This window comes from Ambystoma mexicanum, chromosome 4q (assembly GCF_040938575.1).
Source record: "Ambystoma mexicanum isolate Mex_15411 chromosome 4q, UKY_AmexF1_1, whole genome shotgun sequence".
NCBI classification, from domain to species: Eukaryota; Metazoa; Chordata; class Amphibia; order Caudata; family Ambystomatidae; genus Ambystoma; species Ambystoma mexicanum.
Genome location: NC_090928.1, coordinates 597,252,492 through 597,272,173, shown reverse-complemented (window position 1 = coordinate 597,272,173; position 19,682 = coordinate 597,252,492). Strand labels below are relative to the sequence as shown.

Below are 19,682 nucleotides of genomic sequence, written 5' to 3'. Positions count from 1 at the left end.
GGGTATGCAATTGTCACCCTCGTTCAGGCAGTTCTCAGTGTTAACTCCTCATGGGCTTTTGGCATTCTCACCCCAGTGTGTGGTATCCACAGCTCTGCCCACCCGCCCACCTCCTGGTACAGCCCACATAACCTCTTTGCTTGGGGTTCCCTTGGCCGAGGAGGAGCTGGCGTGGTTTGGACTCCATGGGTAGACTTTGCATGGATAGACGGCCTTCAATGTTCCTCTTCTGGCGGTCCTGTGTCGACTCCAGCTTATGCCAGTGGTTTGCAACTCGGGTAGCTGCTGTTCATGTGCAGGTAGGGCCGATCTCCGGACGCTCGAGGCCTAACTCCAGAGAGTAGTGTTCCACAGGTCGGTCAGCTGCACCACGGTTCCTGCCTGTTACATGGGATTGATTGCTGACTCCGCTTTCCACCACCATGGCACCTCCTCTGTGTTGTGGCACTGCAGTTACACAACTCTTCATCCTGCCTGTTCTGGTTCAGGTCTCTGCCTCTTCTCTTTCTCTCCAGACATCACAAGACAACTTATGTTTCCCCCTAGAGCAGAAAGGGAGAATTGATAGGTCCACGGTCTCATACAACAATGGTAACAGTTGTAGGTCAGAAACCACCACAGCCTGTCTTAAAGGGCCCTGCACATTGTTACCTTGGCCAGTCCCTAGGTATGTCATTAACAATTTAAATCCCTGTCTGGGGTCTCCTAAAGGGGGTCACCCCCAGGATCTTGCGGGTCCTTTCCCCTAGAGAGGGTATTGCATAGCGGGCTCACCTCCCTAGTCCCAAAGGGGGTGACTCCCCCTTGAGGAGAAGGGACACATTCCCTGTATTCATCACAATCCAATGGAAAGAAGTTAGTTTTGCTCAATTTATTGTTGTATATCTATATCTGTCTATACCCAGAAAACCTTATCTGAGGGCCATTCGAGCATATTGGGGCAGAATGGCTGACGTTAGGAAATAGTTAGTCCTAAAACCCAGGTTTTAATTGAGATTAAACAAGAGCTTAAAAATAAGCAATAGGTATTGGGAGAGAAAGATAAATACGCCAGCATACAGACTAATGAAGTAATGATCCTAAGACACATACCAGTAGAAAGATACTCCAGGTTTATTGTCTATATGGAGGACACCCAAACCATCACCAGCTAGAGCACAAAGGTTTTTATCTTTGATTACCGAAGATGTCAGATGGTACAGAGGGGACATTGGAATGTGCCTAGGTTCACAACTAAATATTACACTGTAGCCTTATAGCCCGCAGTTGTGGACTTTACCAGATGTTTAAGGAGTCGCTGAAAAAGCCAGGAGAAAAAAAGTAAAGGCGGGAGGTGCACAGCGCCCTGGGTTGGTTTGGACTGTAGCACAGTACCATCCATTATTGACAGCATTGTAAGCCATCTGATTGGCTGAGATGCACCTTCCTGGTGCTAAGTAAGCTTTATAGCCCTGGTTCAAGGGCCATATCAGACGTTATGTACCCCGAAGACCAAGCCAAAAGCTTCAGTACAGCAAAGGAAGGTAATAAGGTATGATTGACCATAACGCCCATACAGCTTGCGGTCTAGGTCTATAAAGCTCTTGGAACTTCCCTCACTCTTTCATGAGAAAGAAGTAAGATCTCTCTGATGCGTCTTCCTCTATCCCTCTGTTGTTGTTCGTCTCTCTACAGCTAGCTCCATCTTCCATACTATTCCCTACTACACTGTCTCCCCCCTTCTCAGCACCAATACTACTCTTCCCCTCTCCACAGCACTATTCTCCCCTCTCGACCACTAGTACTCTCCCCTCTCCACACCACTACTACTCTCTCCTATTCACACTATTTATTTGACTTTCTGTTCAGCTCTGACCCTATCCTGGTGTCTCAGAGTGCCTTGCAAGATTCAAAGGTGGAAAAGGTGGGAGCTGAAGCAGAAGTTACATGTTTTCAGAATGGAATAGAAAAATTAGGATATACAAGTGGTTGCAGGGGAGATGGGAAGTGGGGTTATTTGTGGGGAAAAATTGTATGTTTTGGGGCTCTTTCTAAAAAGTGGTGATGGAGGGTGCAGTGCGGATGTGAAGAGGTAGGGTGTTCCATGCCCTGAATGCCCAGTGGGTACATGCTTGTTTTTGTGTACATTGTAGTTGGCAGAGTGGAATGTGAGTCCTTTGAAGGCAATTCTTTGGGAACTGGGAGCCAGTGGAGTTGGGCGAGAGCTGATGTGATGCGTAAATGTTTGGATAGGTGCAGATGAGTCTGACTGCTGTTTCTCTTATGGCTTTTATGGGGGCTACTTCTACTCTCACTTTTCCATCCACACCTTTTTCCCCAGTCATTCTCCTTTCACTTTCCCAGTGACCTTTGCATTTACTCCTTACTCTCTTTCTATTGGCCTCACTCACTCACTATACACTCAAACCCAAGTACCACTTTCTCTCACCAAGCAATACCTCACCTTGCACACTCCTCCAGCAATTCTCCTCCATAATCCTCTGTTACATCCTTCCTACGCCTGGTGTCTTGGTCCTCCTTCTCCTCCCTTGTCCTCAACTATATAAAGCACACCTTCCTGTGTCCTGTCCCCTTTTTCATCTTCCCCCTTTCCCTCCATTGTATCTCTCTCTCTCAGCTGGTTCTCCGGGCCAACAGCAGACTTCCCTTTCCCCCCAGGAAGGCTTTACAGGCAAGAAAATGAGGTATTAAGCCCAAACACTTTCTTGTATGCCTGGCCGCCAGTTTAAGACCTGGTCCGCGCACTGCCTTCAGTGACCCATTTCATGTGAGGGCTTTCATATCTGGTCGAAATGGCGGCTTGAGGACGGGTCAGCTGCCCAGCCCCCTTGCAGGTGAGTGCAATGCCTTTGTCACTGACCATCTGAACAACAGTGGAGTGCTCTGTGCATATTCTTGCACTGGAGTTATGCTGGTGTGAGTTGCTTAGTGGCTTGCCTGGGTTAGGCTTGTTTTGTGTCCTGTCCGCTCTGCATGGTCTCTCTAAGGGTCGGGCTGTTCACTAGCTGTTCAACTGCTAGGGCTGCCAGTTCTTGACATTCTGTGGAACTAACATAAAGAAACTGACCAGAATTGACAGTGCATGTATGGGGTGATCGACACCGGTACTCAATTCACACATGCATGCACATGAAAAAAGGACAGGGACTTGTGCCCTCCCAAATCTAACCCCCCCGCCCATCCCCTCTTGACATGGTGAGTTCTCTGACCGTCCCACACACCCCTATACTTTCTTTCCAGCCCCCTCCTCCTGTAAACAGCTCACTATCATGGGTCCTGTGACAGATGTGCTGACATCTATCCTTGGAGTTCCCTGAGTCATTGATCGAACAGCAGAAAATTTGTACCTAAGAGAACGTCTTCAGGGATTCCATACCAAACTATCATTGGAAAGGTTATTTCCTGGTTTAAGATGCAGACAGTGGTGGTCACATGAGGGTATAGATCAGCATCTGTGTGTACGTAGAATATCTGAGACCAGGATCTGGGCATGAATCTCTTCGGGAGCGATTAAGTCAGCCAAGATGACGGTCTGTTTGCTGCCACAGTCTACCAGGGCTTTTGCTGGGTTCTTTGGACCGCTGCCGGTAAGTGAATTGCCTGGTCAGTGTCCCTTGTAGTGTAGACGGCAGATCCTTCTTGTTTGTCTTCAATAAGAAGATCAACAAGATACTGTGGGTCAGTAGGTTCTTCTCCCCCAGTCCCGCTGGAACTCATCAAGCGTTGATGATATCCCTGGGTTCCTGAGCCATATTTCCCTAGGATCTTCCTTAGGTTGTTTGGGACAGAACCTCACTATATGTCCTGGTTTCCCACCGGCAAAGCACATTACTATCTTTTGGTGTAGTGCGGCCCAACGCTTTCACCTGTTTGTCGACAACTGAGGTTTTGCATTGAGGTGGGGTCCTGGCATCTCCAGGGTTGGATATTCTTCCCTTTCAGCAGCCCAGGTTTTATGTAGCTGGGTTTCTTCAGTCCCACAATTGTCTCTCTCAAATACATGGTTCTCTAGTGTGTGTTGGCTGTTTGAATGGTTTATAGTCATAATGTCGAAAAAAAATGTCGACAAACAAAAATGTCGAAAAAAAAATGTCGAAAACAGTAATGTCGACATCCCATACATATAATGGAGAAAGTCAATTTTTCGAAAAATAAATGTCGACAAAAAAATGATCAATTAACGTAGGCAGTAACACGAAGTAAATAAACATGACAAAACTAGCGTTTATTATTGGGGGGGTTCCCCCCAACCCCCCAACCTCACCCTACATCACGAACCATCCCAGCACCCCCTCCCCTTCCCCTCGTCCGTAATCACCCACTTCTCTATTACACTAGATAAAGGTAGGTTACGAAATGGTTAACACACTAGATGACATTCCTGAGTAAAGCACCTTGTTTTGGTAACAGGAAACCAGTAAAGGGTGTGGAAAACCGTCATTCACTGACAGAACATCTCGTGAGAGGGTACTTCAGGCAATATATTACACTTCATTCATAGTCAGAACTGGAGAAAAGGTAAGACACACGACCATTATAATAAAATAAAATGTACTATAAAACACATAGTATAACATACCACAAAAAAATTATTTTATGTATCGTTTCAGGTGATAAAATGGAAAACAAAGTGGAATTTATAAGCAGTCAAAAGGGAGGAAAGCAGTTAATTTGGAATGGTTACATATTCTATAAGGAACTTCAAAGAAAAGAGAGGATTTACTGGCGCTGCGCGGAATATGCAAAAAATAAATGTACAGCACGCGCAGTAACAGTCGGAACAGAGGTACAGGGTAAACAAGAACACAATCATATGCCTGATCAGACGAATATAATAATCAAGAAAACCTTGACGGAACTAAAAAGAAAAGCGATTGAACATGAGGGGGAAGCTAGCGGATCTGTACTCAGAGAAGTTTGTGGCCAGTTACCGACACATATAACAGCTCAGTTGCCGGCTGAAAAATTAATGCAGCGCACTATAAACCGAACCAAACATGCTAATGAAAACCTACCACCTCCACCAATATCCTTTGAAAATATAACAATTCCGGACATTTTTAAAGTTACTGCAAGAGGAGACAATTTTTACTGTGGCTCAATTGAAATGAACACTGACAAAATCTTAGTGTTCGCTACCGCAAATAACTTTCAGCATCTGAGTCGAAGCAAAAATTGGCAGAGTGACGCAACTTTTAAGGTATGCCCTCACCCGTTTTTTCAGTTTTACACCGTACATGGGACAATCAATGACAAAATAATACCGCTAATATACTTTTTGATGCCAAAAAAACAGAGGAAATGTACAAAATCATATACAATAAAATTAAGGAAATAACACCAGATACGAAACCAGAGACCATAATCATGGATTACGAAACAGCTCAAATCAAGGTATTTTCTAGCGTGTACAGAGAAACTAAAATAAAAGGATGTTTTTTTCATTTCACACAGAGTGTTTGGAGAAAGATACGAAAATTAGGTTTGGGATCAAAATATACAGAGGACAGTTGCTTTCAAATTAACGTTAAGAAACTTTTTGCTTTGGCTTTTGTACCGGAAAATCATGTCATTACTTTTTACGAACATTTAATTGAAAGTCAGTACTATAAAAATCATGAGGATGAGTGTACAAATTTACTGGACTACTTCGAGAACACCTGGATAGGCCAATTAACTAGGAGTGGAATCAGACGCAGACCGAAATACCCAATAGAATTGTGGAACTGCTACCAGGCTACCATGGAAAACAAACCAAGCACAAATAACGCGTTAGAAGGCTGGCATAGCCGCATAAATAAAAATTTCAACACACAGCATCCTAATTTGTGGCATTTTTTAAAGGACTTAAAATTAGAGGAACAGCATCAGGAATTTCGCATTTCACAAACAATTTCATTGGCAAATCAAGCTCCAAAAAGAAAAAGATACAGAGATTATGACAATAAATTAATGCAAATAGTACACGAATTCAGCATGGAGAACAAGGAAAGTTACTTAGATTCTCTAGCATTTAACTTGAAATGTTAAAAAAACACTTACAGTTCATGTTCATCGAGATTCCGTGTTGAAAAGGGTGAAAACTCCAAGAAAATCCCATATATCCAGGTGTAAAGCAAAATTGAAGTGAACATGAAAAAGTGCCGATTCCAGGCTAAAATCCACACCATCAAAAAAAAAAAAAATTTTCCGAAGTCCAAGAAAAGAATCCGCAAGAAAAGAATCCGTAATCCACATAAATCCTCTGTCCAAATACCTGTTCCAGGTAAACGCCATACTCCGGAAAAAACAAATAGTGATCCGTATGCGAAATCTCCAGAAAAAAAAGTAAACATCCAGGTGGGCACAGTCCGAGGCATCCAAGTAGACCCAGTCCATCCGATGGAAAAAGCCAGAAAAAATAGTGAAAAACAAAAAAAATCCCAAAATTCCGAGGACCGAACTAACGTAGACGCGACCGCGGGAGAAACTTATCGAGAGTGAGCTTTAAAAATGGCGCTTACGTTAACGTTGAAGTACGTGCCGTGCGTACGAAAACAAAACAAAAATATGTTATTATTGATAGACATGCATTTTTAGCAGGCTAGCACCATCACCTGGTTATCTAAAGTATTACATGTTCAACTAAAATATAAACTAACATTACATTTATTTATTTATTTAATTAAAAACATGCATCCCAAAGTTATATTTAAAAATATTTCTTATATTTAAAAAGTTTACTATTTACTATTTAATTATTATACAGATATAATAAAACATGAAACTGACTTACCTTAAATGAGAGATGATTGCTTTATTAATTATTGCATATATTGAATGCATGTAATTATTTTAGTTATGTCGAAAAATTAATGTCGAAAAAAAGTAATGTCGACATTTTTGTATGTCGATATTACAACTTTTCGACATTAATTTGTCGACATTTTGACTGTCGACATTATTGGTGTCGACATTATGACTGCCCACCGTTTGAATGGCTTCTTCTGACGTGGGTTTGTCCAACTGTCAGATGATTTTCTGTAGGTATGGGTGCAAGAAATCCACACACTGCTCCAGGACCAGAATTTCTTTTACCTCGTTGAAGGTTTTATTGGCTTGCCACTTGTTCAACAAGTTCTTCACTTGGTAGGATAGCTGGTGGGGAGTTTCCCCTTGTCTCAACCGTAATTGTCTCAGACATATTCTGTAGTTTTCCCAATCTTGTCCCAACCTCACTAAAATCCCCTGTTTTAATTCTTCATAGAGGGTCCTTTCCTCAGGCTCAATTACTTAAAAAGTGCTAGACTCCTGTTAGCAGTGGAATGATGTACCTCGACCAACGATCTTGATGCCAACCTGCAGTCTCCGCTACCCTTTCAAAGTTCACAAAGAAGGCAGCATGATCCTCCCCGGTGCCTCTTTTTTGTAGGATGATCAGGGTTTCTTTGGGCTGTTCTCTCCATGATGGATGCCTTTATGGCTGTAAACCCACTTTGGATTGACGGCTGACAGCCAGTTGGTCTTCAACCAGGCCCTTAAATAGGGCTTCCATGGGGTGGGTGTTGAACCTGTTTTTCTGTGACTGGGATGTCTGCCGAATGGTGTACGTTGTTACTCTCCTTCTTCTTTGTCAGAATCCGAGGAGTTTCTCTACTGGTGAAATGCGGAGCTGCTGGGAAGACTTGAGAACCTACTTGCATGAGCTTGAGCATGTTTCAGTTGGTACGTTTTTTCGCAGTCTTCTCGTATTTTGTGTAACGGGATCTTTGTTGGCTCTGTGGCCAGGGTGATAACGTCTTCCCAAAATTCGGTCTGGGCTGGATTGTTGCCTGGACCAGCTGACTCTCTTTGGTAGGGGATTGAGACTTAGGAATTCCAGTTCTACTTCTGTCTCCCAGATTGCTCGCTCGCAGTGTTCGGTACTGGTGGTTGCCCAGGAGTCTCCGGTTTCAGATTTCGTGTCTGTTTTTCTCTCATTTAGGTTACCTCTTTCGTAGCTTGATGATCCCATGAAGATACCAGGTGTCACAGATGGCCTCAAGAACATACCAACTCATGAATACAATTCAAGAGTTTTTATTCCTAGAATAGTAAAGGGACTCGCAATGGGCCACCCCCTTTTCCCACCCTCACCCAGGCATTCCACAAACCCAGGATTGTCACTAGATGCTTGAGTAGACATGGTTTCCACCAGTCTTCAGAGTATTTAAATATCTCCAGGGGTATCCTGTTAGGACCCAAACCCTTTCCTCTAGCCATGCTTTCCAGTACCACCTTCGGATTGGCAGGCACATATATTACTGTGAAATACAAGTCATCTTCTTGGAAATGTATACAGTGACTTAAAGAATCGTCTTTGCCTCTTTCTCCATTGGCTTTTACTCATTTCCTCCTCTGGTCCACAAAACACTCCTTTAACCAGTTTTATCTGGTCTCTTAGCTTCACATTTACCATTCCCTTGTCGCAGGGCTAAGTAAGAGACTTAGCAGTTTAGTTTAGTTTATTGATTTGTATTGCGCACCAGACCCGAGGGTATGAGGGCGCAGGAGCAACAAGGCTATTCACAGCTTGGTTACAGGATACTATGCGTTACAGTCATTACAATGGGGCAATGGAAGGCAAAAAGTTTACAAATTTACAAATAAGGCAGTACGTTTACAAATTTATAGATAAACATAATTTACATGGTATACAGCGGTGAAGTGGGCTGGATAGTATTAGTGGTCATTGTTCTTTATCCACTGGATATAGTTGCGTCTAAAGTGTGTATATGTTTGGGGTGTCCTTAGGTGGGGTGGTAGGGAGTTCCAGTGTTGGGCTGCTTTCACCTGGAAGCTGTTGCCACCCATTTTGGTGCGTTTGAACCTCGGAACTGTCAGCAGGTTTGCGTTGGAGGTTCTGGTACATCTGTTAGAGGTGTATTTGCTTATTCTATCGACTAGGTATCGTGGGGCAGCGTTGTTGAGGCATTTCGAAGGGATTGTGTCCTCCGACGTATTCCTTATCTTAGATATCTCTTTCCAGCTTTGCTGGCCTCGGAATTTTTTTCTCTAGAGGGCGCTGCGCGTCGACGTCCGCCGAGTCGATGTCCCTCGACAGCCGCCGTATTGACGTCGACGTCATCCTGCCTATAAAGGCCGCGCGCAGCGTCCGTTGCTCAGTTCCGTTTTTCCGCGCTTACTCAGTGCCTCGGAATATCGTTGCTCAGTTTTGTAGAGAATTAATCCAATTTCCTCGAGATATTCGATCCATACTCGATGGCTTCCTTGTCGGAACCGACGACCCCTCGGTCCGGCTTTAAAAAATGCTGAGACTGTGGAAAAAAGTCGCTGACTGACCCTCACAGAGTTTGTCTGTGGTGTTTGGGAGCTGAACACCATTGTTCGGGGTGCGAGGACTGTATGTCCATGACAGCTAAGGCCCTGAATGAGCGAAGGGGGAAGCTGGAAAAAGGTAAGACTTCTAAAGCTTCTTCGTCCACGACGAAGTAGAGACATTCGTCTCCTCGTCACCATTCGCGCTCCAGGTCTCGAAGCGGGTCCCATCACTCCTCGAGATCAAAGCACTCGAAGAGGAGACGTCGAAGATCCCCTTCTTCGTCCTCCTCTTCCTCTGTTTCACCTAAGAGAATCCCTTGCCCCACGAAACATAGTTCTCGGGCTGAATGGGAGGTATTCCGAAAAAATATGATGAGCGTCTTCGAGAAAGCGGCCTCGACCCCCTCGAAGACTGCCGAGAGCGATGCTCTGGTCGAAAGGCCCGAAGGTCCAAAACGCCACGAGTCGCAGTACCCGGTGAAGGAAGCTTCTCGAGCGCATCACGAACCCTCGAGTAAAGCAAAGACCTCGAATCCTTCTTCGAAGGTTCCGTCGACGCCGAGGTCGGTGTCTTTGACGCTGTTGTCGAAGGGACCTTCGACACACAGGTCTGTCGACTCGATGCCATCCTCAACACCGGCGTCGACACCAAGGAAAGTCACGGTTGCGGCCCCCCCAGTGGCTATTCCCAGGTCTTCGATGACGATGTCGTCGAGATTGTCGACATCCGCAAGCAGAATTCCAATTCTATCGAGGACCTCGAGGCCTCCGCCTTTGTTTTCGACGCCACGTTTGAAGCCTTCGACGTCGGCGTCGACGACATCGACGTTTTCTAGGCTGATTACAACAAGTTTGGCACCCTCTGCCTTGGAGATGGGTTTCACACCCTTTGTGAGTTCAGACCAATTGAGAACAATGTCCTCAATTATGGAAGAGGGAGAACTATCTGACCAAGAAGAGACATTTGAGTTGCAGGGATCTGCAACCCCAGTTCAAGAGGAGTTATCCTCAGAGGAACGCAGATTAAAGGAACTCCATGATTCCTTACATGAGGCAAGTGGTTTAGACACTTCCCCAGAGGTGGAGTTCGCTAGGCCAGACCCGGGGAACATGCTGAAACCCCTTATAGAGCCTTAATGGCCAGGATCACAGAATTTATGGGGTGGTCAACACCTTCACAGGCTTTCCAACAGGATGACCTCACGGATATTCTTGATAAAGGTCCACAGGAGGATCCTGTAGTACCTTTTCATAAAGCTCTTCAAAGGAAAATCTTGACGAACTGGGAAACCCCAGATGTCGTCCCGGCAGTAAATAAAACTGTCTACTAAATACAGGGTATCTTCTGCAGACCCGGAGTTTTTGTCCAAACACCCATCCCCAGAAAGTCTGGTGGTACAGGCAGCATCTTCTACTGACATCAAGACTGCTTACCCTACCGTCCGACAGGACAGGGACGATAAAAAATATGATGCTATGGCTAAGAAAGTCTTTTCGGCATGTAGCATGGCGTTAAAATCTATTAATGCTACTTGCACCCTTGCTAGATTTAGCCATACACTTTGGGAGTGTGCTTCTACAGCGGCTGACTGCATCCCAGAGGGAGAAGAAAGGGAGGCGTTCCTAAATATCATAAAGGAAGGTAAAGACGCTATGTGCGAATCCCTCCAGACGGGCATTGATTCGGCTGACAGTATCAGCAGAGCAATGGCGGCAAGTACAACAACCAGGAGATTTGCTTGGTTGAGAAAGTCTGGTTTTGCCCCAGATGTGCAAGCTAGGCTCTTGAACATGCCATTTGATGGCTCTTCTTTGTTTGGGAAAAAGGCGGATGACAGTTTAGAAAAACTGCAAACATCAAAGGCAGCAGCAAAATCCCTAGGCGCTGCAATCCGTCAGACACCTTTTCGTCCCACAGGAACCTCTGCGAGAGGCAAGTCCTTTCGCTTCTACTCCGCATTCGGAAGAGGTAGAGGACGACCGGCTCAAAGGGGACAAAGATGAACTACCCGAGGGGATGGGGTAGATATTCAAAAGTCGCAGCAACAGCAGGTGCCTCTTTACCATCTGCATCAGCCGCCCCAAAACCACTCTGAGGACTTCCCCCACAAGACACCTGTAGGAGGCAGGTTAACTCAACATCTGGCGGAATGGCAGGCTATTACGTCAGATGCTTGGGCATTGGAGACAGTTGCACAAGGTTACTGCCTGCCTCTCCTACGCATACCTCGGAGTCATCCACCGGGGATAGGCTCTCAAAAATCTCCAGATCCGCTCCTCTTGCAGGAAATTTTAGACCTGCTAGAGAAAGGTGCCATTGAACCGGTACCTGTAGCGGAAAGGAACAAGGGCTGGTACTCCTCTTACTTTCTCATTCCAAAGAAAGACAGAGGACTGAGACCCATCTTGGACTTGCGAGAATTGAACAAATTCCTCAGGAAAGACAAATTCAAGATGGTAACTCTTTCTGAGATCCTTCAGGCCCTTCAGTTCCAGGACTGGTTGGTATCTCTGGACCTTCAGGACGCTTATTTCCATGTGCCAATCCATCTAAAACACAGGAAATACCTGAGGTTCGCAATTGGCAACTCTCATTATCAATTTCGAGTGCTGCCATTTGGGCTGACCTCCGCCCCAAGGGTCTTCACCAAGTTAATGTCGGTAGTGGCTGCAAGTCTAAGGAGGGAAGGGATTCACGTCTACCCCTACCTGGACGATTGGTTGATCAGAGCTGTATCTTCGGAACAAGCTCAGATCCAGCTAGATCACGTGTGCTACTCCCTTCACAAACTGGGCTTCTCCCTCAATTTAAAGAAGTCTCAAATGATACCATCGCAGAGACTCCAGTTCATAGGAGCGATCCTGGATACTTCCCTGGGAAAAGCCTCGCCACCAGAGGTGAGGGCTCAAGATATTCTACAGATGGTTACCAAGTTCCAACATGCCCAACGTCTCCCAGCCTTCGACTTTTTGAGGTTGCTAGGCCTCATGGCATCCTGCATTTTCCTTGTGCCAGAGGCTCGCCTGAGAATGAGATCCCTCCAGTGGGTACTGAGGACTCAGTGGTCACAATTCTCAGGGAGAATGACAGATCTTCTTCAGGTTCCCGGCAGGGTGGCTCGAGACCTTCAGTGGTGGGCCTGTCAGGAGAACATTCTGAAAGGAGAACAGTTTTGGCAACCCTGGCCGGAGATAACAGTAGTCACGGATGCCTCACTCACGGGGTGGGGAGCCCACGCCAACGACTTGACCATCAGCGGTCGTTGGTCTCCATCGGAGTCCAGACTACACATCAACCTGTTAGAGCTGAGAGCCATCAGACTTGCGCTGAAGGCTTTCCTGCCAGCTGTACAAGGGAAGAACGTCCTGATAATGACGGACAACACGGTGGCCATGCATTACCTCAACAAAAGAGGAGGCGTAGGATCACTACCCCTGTGCAGAGAGGCGATGCAGCTCTGGTTTTGGGCAATCCAAGAAGGAATCTCTCTTTCGGCAGTTCGCCACCAGCCTAAACAGGAAATGCGACCTGTTCTGCTCAAGGGAATTTCCTCCGAGAGGAGCTCTGGGAGACGCGTTCATAGTGGACTGGGAGTTTCCGCTTCTGTACGCGTTCCCACCGGTCCCTGTCATTCCTCAAATGATCAGGAGGTTGAGAAGATTCCGGCGAACCATGATCCTAATTGCCCCGGATTGGGCCAGGAGAACGTGGTACCCGGACCTTCTAGACTTGTCCATCTGCCCTCCAATTCGACTTCCTCTCAGAGAGAACCTACTCTCACAGAAGGGAGGTCAGGTTCTCCATCCAGACATCAAAACCCTCAACCTTCACGCTTGGCTTCTGAACGGCTGAGGTACAAGGATTGGGACCTCCCTGATGATGTTATGGAGGTGTTGCTTTCGGCAAGGAGGCCAGCAACAAAGTCTTTATACCGCTGCCGTTGTAACAGATTTTGCAGCTGGTGTAGAGAACAGAATATCGACCCATTTTCATGTGGTACACCAATGCTTTTGTCCTTCCTACTTTATTTAGCAAATTCAGGCCTTCAAGTTGGCACCATCAAGGGCTATCTCGCAGCGCTATCTATCTTTAAGCGTACTGCGGAAGAACCATCCTATTTCAAATTACCCTTGGTAATACAGTTTCTAAAGGGGTTAACCAATGTTTATCCCCCAAGACCATTCCAAGTTCCCCTATGGGATTTAAACTTAGTACTAACTTTCCTGAGGGGTACACCTTTCGAACCTCTCCATTCTTGTTCGTTAAGATTCCTTACCCTTAAAACTGTTTTATTAATAGCACTTACATCTGCTAGAAGGGTGAGCGAATTACAAGCTCTTTCTTGTAAACCCCCTCATACAATCTTTCACAAAGACAAAGTTGTCCTGCAAGTGAAGCCTAATTTCCTCCCAAAGGTAGTTTCTGAATTCCATATCTCTCAGAAGATTACCCTACCATCTTTCTATCCTCCTCCTCACCCGGGGAAAGAGGAAGAGAGGTTACACAGACTAGACCCTAGGAGGGCTTTAAGTTTTTACATTAGTAGACTAGCCAGGATAAGACAGGCAGACCAGCTGTTTGTAGGTTACGCAGGTCACAAGCTGGGGTACCAATAACTAAGCAGACCATTTCCAGATGGATCATTCTAGCCATTCTGGAATGTTATAAACTGGCAGGGAAAGAGCCCCCTCAAAACCTTAGGGCTCATTCGACCAGAGGTATTGCAGCTTCATCGGCCCTCAAAAGAGGCGTGCCGGTTAAAGACATATGTGCGGCCGCTACATGGTCGTCTGTCCATACCTTTACACGTTTTTACAATCTGGATTCCTCCTCTAGTCAAGAGACTAGGTTTGGAAGGGCTGTACTGCATTCTATTCATCAATAGAAGACAGCGTGAAGTCAGTACTCCCTCCTCTGAATATAGAATACTGCTATGGGAGCCTATCTAAGATGAGGAATACGTCGGAGGACACAATCCCTTCGAAGAACAAGTTACTTCTTACCTTGTAACGTTCTTTCGACGGGATGTTCCTCCGACGTAGTCCTCATCGACCCTCCCATCCATCCCCGCAGTTCTACTTCCCTTGTTGTTGCAGCTTACGCTCCTTCAGGGTGATTAGTCTAGTCCAGACAGTAATACTGTGGGCTACAAAACGGAACTGAGCAACGGACGCTGCGCACGGCCTTTATAGGCAGGATGACGTCGAGCGTCGATACGGTGGCTGTCGAAGGACATCGACTCGAGGGACGTCGACGCGCAGCGCCCTCTAGAGAAAAAATTTTCCGAGGCCAGCAGAGCTGGAAGGATATATCTAAGATGAGGAATACGTCGGAGGAACATCCCGTCGAAAGAACGTTACAAGGTAAGAAGTAACTTGTTCTTCTAAAGGGGTTAACTAACGTTTATCCCCCAACACCATTCCAGGTTCCCCTATGGGATTTAAACTTAGTCCTAACTTTCCTGATGGGCATACCTTTCGAACCACTCCACTCTTGTTCGTTAAGGTTTCTTACCCTTAGGACTGTTTTATTAGTAGCACTTACATCTGCTAGAAGGGTGAGCGAGTTACAAGTTCTTTCTTGTAAACCCCCTCATACAATCTTTCACAAAGACAAAGTTGTTCTGCAAGTGAAGCCTAATTTCCTCCTAAAGGTGGTTTCTGAATTTCATATCACTCAGAAGATTACCTTTCCATCTTTCTATCCTCCTCCCCATCCGGTGAAAGAGGAAGAGAGGTTGCACAGGCTGGACCCAAGAAGGGTTTTAAGTTTTTACATTAGTAGACTGGCTAGGATAAGACAAGCAGACCAGCTGTTTGTAGGCTACGCAGGTCACAAGCTGGGGTTACTGATAACTAAGCAGACCATTTCCAGATGGATCATTTTAGCCATTTTGGAATGTTATAGACTGGCAGGAAAAGAGCCCCCTCAAAATCTTAGGGTTCATTCGACCAGAGGTATCGCAGCTTCATCGGCCCTCAAAAGAGGAGTGCCGGTTAGAGACATATGTGCGGCTGCCACATGGTCGTCCGTCCATACCTTTACACGGTTTTACAACTTGGATTCCTCCTCCAGTCAAGAGACTAGGTTTGGACGGGCAGTATTGCACTCTATTCATCAATAGGAGGAAGCATGAAGTCAGTACTCCCACCTCCAACAACAGAATACTGCTATGGGAGCCTATCTGAGATAAGGAATACGTCGGAGGACACAATCCCGTCGAAGAACAAGTTACTTCTTACCTTGTAACGTTCTTTCGATGGGATGTTCCTCCGACGTATTCCTTATCGACCCTCCCATCCATCCCTGCAGTACTACTTCCCTTGTTGTTGCAGCTTACGCTCCTTCAGGGTGATTAGTGGTGATTATTGTGGGCTACAAAACGGAACTGAGGAACGGACGCTGTGCGCGGCCTTTATAGGCAGGATGACGTCGATACGGCGGCTGTCGAGGGACATCGACTCGGCGGACGTCGACGCGCAGCGCCCTCTAGAGAAAACATTTCGGAGGCCAGCAAAGCTGGAAAGAGATATCTAAGATAAGGAATACGTCGGAGGAACATCCCATCGAAAGAACGTTACAAGGTAAGAAGTAACTTGTTCTTGTGTGTTAGTGAGGCTACTTTAAGCATGATTTTATCTGTAGTGTTGAGCCAATTGTGGGTTCTTCTAATGTTAGAAATGTGTTCTCTCTTGGGGATGCTGAGCGCTGCTCTGAGAGTGTTGTTTTGTAGCGTCTGTATTTTGTTAGTGACCTGCTTGCTAGCTCCTACGTAAAGGGCATTACAGTAGTCCAGTTTTGATAATACAAGGGCTCTGGCTAACGTAAGTGGATAGGAAGAGTTTGGCTGCTCTTATAAGCTTACATGTGTAGGCCGTGGAAGATGCCAATGAGCTAACCTGTTTATGGAAGGAAAGGGAGGAGTCGATGTATATTCCTAAGGTTTTCACTTCTTTGGATACCTTCATCGTGTTTCCGTCTATAATGAAGTTGGTATAGTTGAGGTCCAATTTGGTTAGGTTTGAGGTGGAACCAAGGATGATGAGTTCGGTCTTGTCATCATTCAGGCATAGACTGTGAGAAGCCATCCATGTCTGGATGATGAGGTACACCCTGTTCAACAAGGCCAAATCATGGTTGCAATCTCCCGTCAACGGGATGAGGATCTGTGTATCATCGGCGTAGTTAGTGTAGGTGATACCCAGGCCATCTAGATCATCAAACAGGGGCTTTGTGAACACGTTGTACAGTGTAGGTGAGACGCATGAGCCCTGGGGGACTCCACATGTGATGGGGATGGGGTCGGTGGCAGCAGAAGTGGAGAAGGCACGCATGGATCTGTTGCTGAGGAATGACTCGATCCAGCCGATGGCTTCTTGGGAGAAGTGCGCAGCTGAGTCCAAGTGATTGCATAAGATTTTGTGATCAACTAGATCAAATGCCGCAGAGAGGTCCAGGAGAAGTAGTAGAGCAGTTTTCCCATTGTCTCTGAGGGTGTCAATTTGAGCCTTCAGATCGATGAGGGCCGTTTCTGTCCCGTGTTGGGGTCTGAAGCCTGATTGTCTTATACCTAGGAGATGGTTTATTTCAAGGTATTTTTGGATTTGTTGGTAGGCTGTCTTGTCTAATATCTTAAGCAGGAATGGGACGGTGGTGATAGGTCTGTAGTTAGTGGGAATGGAGGGGTCAAGAGAGGGCTTTATGAGGAGGGGGAGGACCCAGGACTCTTTAAGGTTGCTGGGGACTGTACCTGAGGAGAAGGAGGCGTTAATGAGTCTGGTGATGAATGGCGAGAGGTCTCTTGCCGCATCTTTAATGATTTGTGGGGGGCAGAGGTCGCCCTGGCAGTTAGATGGTTTTAGGCTGAGAATGATTTTTTCCACTTCGAGAGTGGAGACTTTGGAAAAGCTGAAGCAAGTGGGGTTGGGTCGGGGGTGTAGGGGTGTGGGGCGCGGGGCGGTATTAGTGGGGTTGGTTGGTTTGGCTATGGATTCTTTCTTATTTTTAATTTTAGTTTGTAGGCCTGTGACTTTATTGTTTAGGGCGTTTTGGACACTAGTGCACCATTGTTTGTCCTTCACACAGGTGTCTGGAGTTAGCACCGGTGTTTCCAGTTCTTTAATGATCGTGAACAGCTCTTTGGTGCTGGAGTTGGATTGTGCAATTCTCTGGTTGTAGGACTCTTGTTTGGCAGCTATGATTTCTTTTTTGTAATTGGACGTTATTTTATTAAGCATTAACTTGTTATCGTCTGTGGGAGACTGTCTCCAGGCTTGTTCTATTTTGCGTTTTTCTAGTCTAAGAGCTTTAAGGTGGCTGGAGAACCATTGGTTGAGGTGCTTTTTTGGTTTACATTTTCTTAGTTTTAATGGTGCAATGGAGTCTAAGGCGGTGTGCATGGATTTGCTATAGCCTTCTACGAGGTCATAGGGGTTGGAAGTAGCAGGGAGTTGGTTAAGCGTTGGGAGGATGAGAGGGATCAATTTTTCCACTGTGATATTTTTCTTGCTTCTCGTGGGGATGGCTGAGGCTAGCACATTGGTGATGGAGCTGGACGCTTCGATGGTGAAGGAGAGGAGATGGTGGTCAGACCATGGTTGAGGGGAGTTATTGGTGATAGAGGCCGCGCAGTTATAATCTGCTACCCAGTCAAGCAGTCCAGTGGCTTTAATATCTGAACATTACTGCAGAATAAATGATGGAAAGCATTGTCCTCAAAAAGGTCTTGGATGCCTTACATTTCCTGCTACGGTGGCCCAGAGTAAACCTCATGGATGAACATATACTACAAGGGAATACTTTTGAAATCTGGGTAGAAAGGTGGTCTAAGATTTGTTGCCAAAAGATAATCATCATCAAGAAACTTAATTTCGGATAATTTGATCCATCAAAGTTCAATGAGCGGAGTGTTAGCCGAGTGTTAGCTATTCCTTTGTAGTGTTGCTGGAGTAACATTTCTACCTCTAGTGCTCTTGAGGCGGACCCTGTGCAGTGCTGTGCTCCTGCTATAAAGATTCACTCCAGACGCAGAGCGTCCGCGGGGTGTTAGCCGAGTGTTCGCCGAGGAGCAGTGATGGAAGCATGTCTGTCAACAACAGCTCCTCGTACGCGGAGCCGTGTAAAAATTCCTGAATCTAACATTGAACATGAGGAACTCAATGAAAATAATGAAGAAGCAGCGGCTGGTGACAAAGATCAACTTTCATCAATGAATGCGAGGCTGCTCGTGTCTCCAACACTACCTTCTTTTCCAACACCACCAATGCCTACACCGGCACGGAATGAAGAGCTGACTGACATCAACAAAGAGGAGGCAAACAAGCTGAGAAGTAAGTTGATGCTGCCGCGCCCAGTGCAAAAGCTTAGAGAAGCCTTTGTAGTTAAAAACCTAAGTACGCGTAAACCGTCTCTCCCCCACCTCTGTCCCAACCCACGGCTCCTTTCTTTGTCGGTTTTCCCACGGGAGGAGCCTGTGTGTGGAGCTGGCGGTCTCGTTGTGGCCGCGGTGTGCTGCCCGCAGTCGGTCACCGGGGCTGGAGCGGCATCAGCGCATGCGCAAGACTCACTGGAGAGGGAGGTTGCGAGTGATGACTTGAGGAACGGCTCGGGAGAGAGTGAGAGGAGAAGCGAGCGGGAGGGGGACTGTGCAGGTTATGTTCCTGTTGTAGAGAGCAGTGAGCCCGAAGCAGATGAAATATTCTTCGCCCCTATAGGAGAGGGAACCTTTAAACTTACACAGAGTCAGTTTCAAATCGTAGAGAATGATGCAACACGGATAAGGCCAGCAGAAGTGATCGAGCTGCCACTTGACTCACCTGTATACGTAGATGCGTTGGATGAACTCCCAGAAATTGGAGAAGAAAATGAGCCTGGGCAAAACTACCATAAAATAGCAAGTGGAATTTTGAACAAAATGACTCTAAAGCATCAAGACAGAAGTGAAATTTGTTTGTCAAAAGAGCTGGACATATTAAAACAGAAAGATAAAATTGACTTATTTCAAGTGCCTCTGACTAAACAAAATATGCTACTGAGAAAAACGTTTTAAACGCACACAAAAATAAATGGACAGAAAGTGTACAAAATCCATGATTGAAAACAGATCTATAAAATGGCACTTCAAAACAAAAGAGACACTAACACAACAACATGGGAAGGAGCAAAATACCAAAGAAACGAATATGAAGGAGCAGGACAAAACCCAAACCCCACAGGAAATCTCTGATCAAGAGTTATTACTAGCATCAACACATTGTGTCTCGCTCCAAGTTCCCCATAAAAAGGATTCCGAGATAAACCCAAACAGCCTGAAAAACAACAGCCAAATGAAATTACAAACAGAAGTGGCCAAAATAGCTTGACGCAAATAATAAATCAAAGT

At 45.9% G+C, this 19,682-nt stretch overlaps 1 protein-coding gene across 3 annotated transcripts in view; it reads left to right on the top strand.

The window, feature by feature from the left end:
• LOC138467859 (uncharacterized) overlaps positions 1-19,682 on the top strand; it is a 1,040,267-nt gene that overhangs the window by 92,859 nt on the left and 927,726 nt on the right. The gene's annotated exons all lie outside the window — the stretch shown is intronic.